Below are 9880 nucleotides of genomic sequence, written 5' to 3'. Positions count from 1 at the left end.
GCCATCAGGGAGGGCCCAACATAAATATTTTTTAAAAAAGAAAAATGTATTAAAAATTTTGTCATTGTGACTTTGATAGTAAATTACTAGTATTTATTGAATACTGGTTTTGTTTATTGGCTTCTAGGGTTGCTAAAAACTCTTAATTTATGTGTTCTGTAATTGATAATCATTTATTTTAAAATATTCACTATACCCTCTGTTCCTTGTTACTCCATTTCATAATATTGTTTATTATGAAAACATAAGAATTACTAAGAATTTTAGAGCTGGAAGGAATCTCTTAAGAGCTTCCAGAGTACTTAGTCATTTCCTGAGGCATACTAGTTTTTATTACTTAAAACATTAATAACACAAGGATAAAGATAGTCTCAGAGGGAAAATCTTACGGGATTGGAGTAGTGATGTTGTTACTAAAACTTTGGAAATGGGTGGAGACCACTATTGTCTGCAAATCCTTATTTGACAATTGTTTTGCCAAGTGTGGCGATTCTGGTTGTGAGACTCATAGAGAACTACTAACTAGTAAGTAGCAGCCTGCTGGATAAGTTTTCTCCTGTTTTTTGAAACTCATGGCTCTAACCTGATAATTGTCCTGACATGTAAGAAAATAGCCCTGAAAAGGTTGTGATTTGTTCAAGGTTGATAGCTGATTGGTGTCAGGTTGAGATCTGTGGATTTCCAGTTACGGTCTTGCTATGGTGGCATTTCAGCTTGCTTACTGGGAGCTTCTTCAGGAGTTTTCTTGCTTGTTTTACTTTTAAGGATTTCTTCTTGTAATTTTCATTATGCCTAGATCTAGTTCTGCTTATTTTGATTACTTCTGACATTAAATTTACTACTTATAAGTAATAGAATTACTTTTATTAAAATCTGAATTAGCAATATAATGAATAAAGAATAAAATGGCTATCAGTTATTACCCTTTGTTAACTTGTCTGAAATACAAATGTTAACCTTTATTTTGATGTTTTTTCCCGCTAATATACATTTGTTAATATTTAGTCTTTTTTATTTAAATATATTTTACATCAATGTTTATCACTGTACAATGTTTGCTTTCTCCTCTTCAGATGTCATCCCCATAAAATTTCCACCAAATCACTTGCGAACCATCACCATAGTCCCTTCTGCTCACCGTCCCGTTTTGATCTCTCTGCCTCTACCTCCCTTGGCAGAATGTCTCTGATTATAGTAACCTGGTAATTTTGTTTTTTGTGTGTGTTTATTATTTTTTGCCCTTAATTTGGTTCCCCTATATTCCTCCATAAGTGAAACTATCTGATATTTTTCTTTTTCCTTTCGGCTTATTTCACTGAGTACCATCCCTTCTGGTTCCATCCATGTTGCTGCAAACGGCACGAGTTTATCTTTGATTGTTAAGTAGTATTCCATTGTGTATACAGATCACATCTACTTGATTCAGTCATCTATTTTTGGGCATTTGGTTTGTTTCCATCATCTTGATGCTTTACAGTAACATGTGTTGTGCTGTATATCCTGACTTCTTTGACATCACAGTTTGTTTAGGACAAAAATTTCAATAAATATTCCTCTCCTTTAATTTGTTATATAGATGCTAATAACTACTAGTATTATACTGGATAGCTCATTTGATGTTTTATATAGGTGCAAATGACCGTATACGATGAAGTTTGTAGAGCCTTCTGACAGTTTTTGGACATGTGATTTGAACCATTTCAACTTTTTATGCTTTGTGGTCTGGCTAAGATAGTTCTGGCACAGTCGTGTGTGTGTGTGTGTGTGTGTGTGTGTGTGTGTAGATGGTACACGTAAATGCATCTCTCAGATGCAATAGGATGTATGAGAGACAGTCAGCCTATAATAACAGCAAACAGGCATTTTGATACCATAGAAGTAGTTGATCATAAACTGGAGATGGAGATGAGTTTTCAGAATAGGCAGAGTTGTTTTGCACTTCTTTCATCTTTTCCCCCATTTTTTGGTATATATCTTTTGTGTCTCCAGGACCTGAAGTCTCCTCCCTAATGTTCATTTCTAGCCTATCTTAAAAAGATGTACCACTTTTTTCCATTTTCTTCACTTTGCTAATTGCTTCACCATTTTCTCCACAGCTTCCTTTACTAGAAAATCTTTTCTGCTGTACTGTATGTAAATCAGAATAAAGTAACTATTTCTAGTGTGAATGTGAATTACCAGGACAAAGCAGATAGAGTTACAGTTCCCATTAAGATAATGACTCTTTCTGAAGATAAAGTATTGCATGTTCCTTGAAAACATCAGGGAACGTGTGTGAGGAAAAAAAAGAAATCTCTCCTCCATGGCTCTTGAGCCAGAGGTCCCTACTTTCAAAATGTTGTGTTCCCTTTCTCAGTTTTTTATGTGTGAAAATGAGCATTTAAAAGTAGAACTTGGGCTCCTTGGTGGTGCAAGGGTTAAAGACAAAGCGCTATTAAGCCATTGGCAGCATGAATTTGATCCTCAGCCAGAAAGGTGACCCACTTAGGGAGCAACAAGACCTCTTCTGACCTACCCTGCTCTCTCCTCAGCAGTGTGTTTCAGTAGATCCACTTGTTCTTGCTCTCACTCTGTCTCTGGAGAATCCTCTCACTTCTGTACTTCTGGCTTGCACCCTAGCTTGGATGCATAAATAAAAGTTAGAGGGTCCTCCCTGCTTGTGCAGTGGGTTAAAGTGCAGCACTAAGAAGCTAGCTGTAGTTGCTTCAGCACAAGTTTGATCCTAGACCAGGGAGCTGACCCACATGGCACAGCAGACCTCTCCAGTCCTGCCCACTGCTCCCTTCAGAAATGTACTTCTGCGAATCTGTTAAGGGGAAGGATGTTCTAAAGGAACTCTGCAGAGCCTTATGGCTCCACCCCCTACTCCAGCTTTGTGGACCCTACACCCTACTCCAGTGATTGGAAACTACAACTCCCAGCAGTGTCAGGGAGAGAACTGTGAGGACCCAAGGGCAGATCTAGCAGGAATTCTGGGACATTTGGGGGATATATAGGCTGTGATTGCATCTTGCTGGCTCCCTCGGGAAGCAGCTCTCCTGACCTGGTGACTCGATGTGTTCAGTCAGGCAGCCGGTGAGGTATTGTAGTTACTTTGTATCCCGCTCTCTTTCCTTGGGTTGTTTCCTATTCCTTTCCCTTTTTGTAAATAAACCCGTTATTGACCCTTCTGTGTGTACCTGCAGTATAACTGAATAGTGAGTGCAGGTGAGGCCCCACAGACAGGCGGCCCAGTCCACTCTGGGCTACCATGTAACAAATCCTCTCACCGCCCTGCATCTTTGGGCTGTACGCCAGTTCTGTATGCATAAATAAATAAATCTTTTTGGTTTTTTTTTTTTAAAGAGGCCAAAGGTGCAGGGTGGTGAGAGGATTTGCCAGAGACAGAGTGGGCAGCAGAACAGGCTGACTGATGAAGTACACTGCTGAGGGAAGCAGCGGGCGGTCAGGAGAGGCCTGCCACACTGTGTGGTCACCTCCAGGGTTGGAGTTGAACTCATGCTGAAGTGGCTTTAGCTTCTTAGTGCTGGGCCACCAGGGAGGGCCCATAAATAAATCTTAATAACAACAAAGTAGAAACTGAGGAAGAATAGAAGGCAGGAGACTTTGTTGTTGTTAGTACAGTCTTTTTCATTCAGGAAAAAGAGCCAAACAAAAACCTGTTTACAATCATACACTGGAGGGGTGTGGGAAGGGGAAAGCATCTATCCTTCTAGTCCCCACCCCCAACCCATGTGCCTTTGGTGGCAATAAGAGATATAGGGTAATGGCCCCTAAGTAAAGATAGGGTGTTTATGTTTATGGTGATAGGTACAAAAGCAGTGGGAGGCAAGGACAATTAAAGTGAGTACTAGGCGTGTCGTGCGGAGCAAGGTCATTTTACATGGTTCTGGTTGGCCATGCTGCTGTGGATGCTTTTTGTGCCCATCTGCAGGTCTGTGTTCTGGCAGACACCGTACGTACGGCTGAAGGAGACTTTAAGCCAGGATTTCCTGGTCTCCCCATCCCCTCTCGTGTCTTGTCTTGATCGTCTCTACTGCCTCAATGTGTTTCATAAACCCTAGTCCTAAGAATATCTGGAAACAAGAAGCCAAGAAAGTTTGGAAAACATTGAGAATCAGATTGTCTCAGAGTTTAATAAATTAATGATTCTGATATATCACCCCATCAAACCTGTTTTGACTTACTTTTTGAGTAATTCTCAATTTTATTTATTTCCCCCCCCCCCAAATTAGAGCACAGTGGACATGGTGTTCTTAGGCCCTTGTTGTTGAAGTGTGGCTCAGACACCATGTGGACCTTCTTAAATGCAGGCACCTCCAAGGGGTGCTGGATCCCATGCTGCCTTTTAACAGGATCCCTTCATTATTCATATGCACACTAAAATTGGAGTATAAGATAATGAAGTGGGCAAGGCTATGACTTATTCTTTCCATCTGAGCTGCCTTTTCCAAAGAGGGTGTCCTTCCCTTTTTAGGGTGCAGGCAGGACTGCAGACCCCCATAGGCATGTGGTAGGCATACCATACAGGTGTGTGAGTCTTCAGGATGTGTCTCAGTTTATGGTGGTCCTTTCTCATTTGCCCAACTTTCCCTCTGAGTTTAACCTCCTCTGTCCAGAAATGCCTCCTCTAGTAATACATCCATCTCCCTATTAGTCCCTGGTGTCTAGACGTGAGCATCTGTTCTTGCAGCTGTCCAGCTTCAAGGCCACTGTGTGACGACAAGGAAGTGAGATGTTAGGAGGAGGAGGAGGTAGGTTTAGCAATTAGACTCAAGTAACAAGTTGTTTCTGGTTTTGAAGAGACCTGGCCATCTTGTGGGCCTTGAATTGTGTAAACTGCAACTCTGAGATCTCATGGAATTGGCTTAGTGGTTGCCAGTAGGAGCAGGGGGTAGGGCCTCAAGTTCACACTCCACTTCAGCAACTTTGTCATGACACATTTTACTTAATATGATTTCTCTTGTTATTTCCCATCATAAATTTTCTTTTTAAAAGATGTATGTATTTGGCCCTCCCTGGTGGCACAGTGGGTTAAAGCATAGCACTAAGAAGCTAAAGCTACTTCAGCATGAGTTCAATCCCCGCCGGCCCAGAAGGTGACCACACGGTGCTGCAGACCTCTCCTGACCCACCCACCTCTCCCCTCTGCAGTGTACTTCATCAGCCTGTTCTGCTCCCCACTCTGTCTCTGGTGAATCTTCTTACCACCCCTGCACCTCTGGCCTGTACCCCAGTTCTGTATGCACAAATAAATAAATCTTTACCAAAAAAAAAATGTCTGTATGCATACAATAGCTAGGGTGTAAGCCAGAGATGATGCGGGGAGGTTAAAGGATTCCCCAGAGACAGAGTGGGGAGCAGAAGAGGTGGACTGACTGAAATCCACTGCTGAGGAGAGCAGTAGGTGAGACAGGAGAGGTCTGCTGTCTATGTGGATCCAACTTGTGCTGCAGTGGCTGCCAACACTTTCATAGTGCTGAGACTTAACCCTTTGTACCATCAGGGAGGCCCCAACTACCCAAATTCTTACACTGAGCACAAGCTGGGGTATTTGTAACTGTACTTCTCAGATTCAATTTCAAAGGGAAGAGCTGATAATGAATTTTGTGTAGTGGCAGGAAGATTCGAAACTTTCTCAGAAAATACCTTTTTTATCTTTCCTTTCTTATCCATCTTCTACATAATTCTTTCTCTCTCTCTTTTTTTTCTTTCATGCCATCAAATTCTGCTTTTGGTAGAATTTAATATAACTATTCCATCATCTATAAGTATGTATTTGGTAAGTATTTCCTTGTTGCCAGTTTTCCATAAACTTAGAAACATTTCCTATGATATTCCTTGGTAATTTATATTTTAATTTTACTCTTGTTATCATCTATTGTATAGGATTAATTATGTATTCATATTTTAGTATAAGAAAAAATTTTAAAAAATTTTCTGATGGCATATTTGTGTTTCATTTTTGTGTATCTGTTATAATAATGGAAAGCCAAAGGTGAAATAGTTCAAGATTTAACCATGCACTTAACATGGTTAAGAGTTTGGAATCTGAAACCTTACTCTTTGAATTTAATTATTGGTAGAACACCATTCACTGGCTGTGTGACTTTGTGAAAGTTTACTCACTTTTGAGCCTTGGTTTTTTATCTGTAAAATTAACCCTTACTACATAGGGTTAATATGAGAATTCAGTGAGAGAATTCCTGTAAATCAGAGAATTCTTATAAAATATTTGGCATAGGCCTGGCATATCAATTGTCAGAAAATGTTAGCTGAAACAATCAAATATGTGAGGGGTGTTATAATATGTACATCCTTATAGGAGTATAATGTCCCTTTTGTCCAATATGTGGATTTAAAATGGAGTAACTTTCATGACAAAAGCATAGGAAGTGCTTTATTAAAACAAAACAAAACAAAACAGAATGTTTCAGGAGGGGTTAAGTCTCAGCACTGTTAAGCTATAGGCAGCTACTGCAGCATGAGTGTGATTGCCTCCCAGGGACCTGACCCATATGGCGCAGCAGACCTCTCCTGTCTCACCTGCTGCTCCCCTCAGCAGTGGACTTCAGTAGATCCACCTATACTACTCCGACTCCATCTCTGGGGAATCCTCTTACCCCCACACCTCTGTCCTGTACCCCAATTTTTGTATGCATAAATAAATCTTTTTTTTTTTTTAAAAAAAGAGCGTTTTCACAAATTATTTCACAGATACTTTTTGTCTGTTCTCCTTCTCCAATCCTTTATGTGTGTGTTTCCTGGTAACCTGAAGTGTACTGTCAACAGATACATTTGTACATTAAAATAATAAAGTTTTTAACAAGAATAATGAACAGCCATATACCAGAGACATTTTGTGGGGGTGGAGTGGGGAATGGGATCAAAAACGGGGGTGGGGGGGTGGGGAGGGAAGTGCACGGGATTATGGTGATGGCACACAGATGACTTGGTGATGGGAAACCTGCGGGGATTACAATTGAAATGGGAAAAAAAAATGTACAAAATGATGTAAAAATAAACTGTTATTTAAAAAAAAGATACCCGAACATGTATTTATGAAAACCTCATGGTAGATTAAATGACTTTGTAATTCTCAAAAATAATAATAATAATAATAAAGTTTAACATCTAGTAAGTACTGTAGTAGTACAATAGTGGCAAGCAGTATATAGAGACTAAAGAATTAAAAAATTAAAGGTGATTCCCTCTCTAGGGGACTTAGTAGTGTTTGTCTGCCTTTGGCTACCTACTTGTATACTTAAAGTTCCTCATGGCCAGGTTTAATAGCCCCTTTTCATTTACATGCTAAGCTTGTCGTCTCTCTTGATATAGGCCGGAAGAATCGATATTGCAACAGGTTTTTTGTTAGTCATCAACTGTGACCTTCCCACCAGCAGGGAAAATTACATCCACAGACTTGATCATGGTGGATGTTTTGGCCATAAGGGTATGGCAGAAGAAGGCAAGAAGATTCTTCAAGACGTCGAGTCACTCTCTAACACTTCTATTGAGGAGACACCTCTCAGTTGTCAGCCTCATCTAAGGGGCTGTCCTGCTACCTGGCCCTAGCCAGGGTTTAGTCCTTGGGGGCTGAGGAGAAGCAGGAGTGGGGAGGGAAGGGAGCCAAGTGATGGACATCTCGTTATTTTTTTCTTTGAATAAATGCCACTTAAAAAAAAGAGATTTATTTATTTGTGCATACAAGCTGGGGTACAGGTCAGAAGTGCAGGGGTGGTAAGAGGATTCACTGGAGACAGAGTAGGGAGGGGAACAGGCTGACCGATGAAGAACACTGCTGAGGGGAGCAGCGGGCGGGTCAGGAGAGGTCGCTGCGCCATGTGGGTCATCTTGGGGCAGGGATCCAACTCATGCTGAAGTGGCTTTAGCTTCTTAGTGCTGTGATTTAACCCACTGCGCCACCAGGGAGGGCCCTAAATGTCACTTTCTAAGACAAAAAAAAAGAAGCACCAATTTTCACTGTGTTAGGACAGAAGTCTGTTTCCATGGTGACATTGTCAGTTTCTTCTGTTCACATTCTCTGGTCCTCACAAATTTTTTCTTTCTTTTTTTTTTTTTTGATAGCTCAAGCATCTTCTCTCTCAAGCATTCCTTTGGAGCTTTCTGCCCACCTGTGTCTGTGCAGGTGTCTCTCTTCCTTTCTCCTTTTCCTGATAAATCTAGTCTTTTTAAAATATATATAATAGTTTATTTTTACATCATTTTGTGCCTTTTTTCCATCTCAATTGTAATCCTTGTGGGCTTCCCACCACCAATTCACTCATGTGTCATCACCATAGTCCAGTGTACTCCGTCCCCCTATTTTTGATCCCATTCCCCACTCTTCCCCTGTAAAACATCTCTGTTATATAGCTGTTCATTGTTATTATTTTCTCCCCTGGTCCTTTATACTCCTGCTATGAGTGAAAACATCCAGTATTTTCCCTTTTTTTTCTGGCTTATTTCACTAAGCATGTTCCCTTCCAGTTCCATCCATGTTGCTGCAAAAGGCATGCGTTTACTTTTTTGATTGCTGAGTAATGTTCCACTGAGGGTACTTTTTAAAAATATTTATTTCTACTTATTTTCGTATGGAAGAACTGGGGTATAGGCCAGAGGTGTAGGAGTGAAAGGATTCACCAGAGACAAAGTAGGGAGCAGAACAGGCAGATCTACAAATTATACTGCTAAGGGGAGCAGAGGAGGGCCAGACAGGAGAGCTCTGCTATGCATGTGGGTCACATCTGGGGCAGGGGTTCAAACTCTCACTGAAGAGGCTATGGCTTGGCTTGGCATCTCAGTGCACTGCTCCAAGCTGCTGCGCCACCAGGGAGGGCCCCCAAGATACTTTTTTTTTTCTTTTTAAAAACTTATTTATGCATACAAAACTGGGGTACTTATTTATGTGTACAAAACAGGTGCAGGGGCCATGAGAGGATTCATCAGAGACACCGTGTGGGGCAGAACAGGCCAACTGATGAAGTACACTGCTTGGGAGCAGTGGGGCAGGTCAGGAGAGGTCTGCCACACCATGTGGGTCACCTCTGAGAGGTGGGAATCGAACTATTGCTGAAGTGGCTTTATCTTCTTAGTGCTGTGTTTTAACCCGCTGCACCATTAGGGGGGGTCTCGGAAGCATTATTATTTTTTTTAAGATAGATTTATTTATTTATTCATACAGAACTAGGGTACAGGCCAGAGATGCGGAGGGCGAGAGGATTCAGAAAATACAGAACAGGCAGATCCACGAAGTACACTGCTGAGGGGAGCAGCGGGCGGGTCAGGAGAGGTTTGCCACGCCATGTGGTCACCTCCGGGGCAGGCGGGGATCGAACTCATGCGGAAGTGGTTTAGGCTTCTTAGTGCTGTGCTTTAACCTGCTGCGCCACCAGGGAGGGCCCCCAAGACACTTTTTTAAAGAACATTTTCCAAATTTCATGAACCAGTGAATTATTCCCATTTTACTCAATAAAAGAATTTGAACTAACTTAACCTGTACAGTCAGCTGTTTTAGCAGTTTAAGATGTTTTCTTTTGCCATCAGTACAAACCACAGCCAGTTTCATTTCATTTGATCTTGTGTTAATACTTGCTTGTTCAACCTTCACTAGAAGCAGAGAAGCCATATGTAGATGCTATTGCAGTAGTCCAGAAACGAGACAGTAGTAGACAAAACAAAACAACAGTGGGAGAGAGAAATGGATTCTAGATATGTTTAGGAGACAGTTTATATAACTTGGTGGATAACTGAATATGGTCGTGGGAGATAGAAAGTTGGATTGGAGAGAAGGAAGAATTAAGGATTAATTCCAGAATTCTGCTTTATTTAAGCAGTTGGGTAACATGGTCTTTTATCTCTCTGATGCAAGGTACACAGG

Source organism: Condylura cristata, unplaced genomic scaffold, assembly GCF_000260355.1.
Source record: "Condylura cristata isolate star-nosed mole 26May11 unplaced genomic scaffold, ConCri1.0 scaffold00047, whole genome shotgun sequence".
Taxonomy (NCBI): domain Eukaryota; kingdom Metazoa; phylum Chordata; class Mammalia; order Eulipotyphla; family Talpidae; genus Condylura; species Condylura cristata.
The sequence above is the reverse complement of the archived record's forward strand: the minus strand, read 5'-3'. Positions refer to the sequence as shown.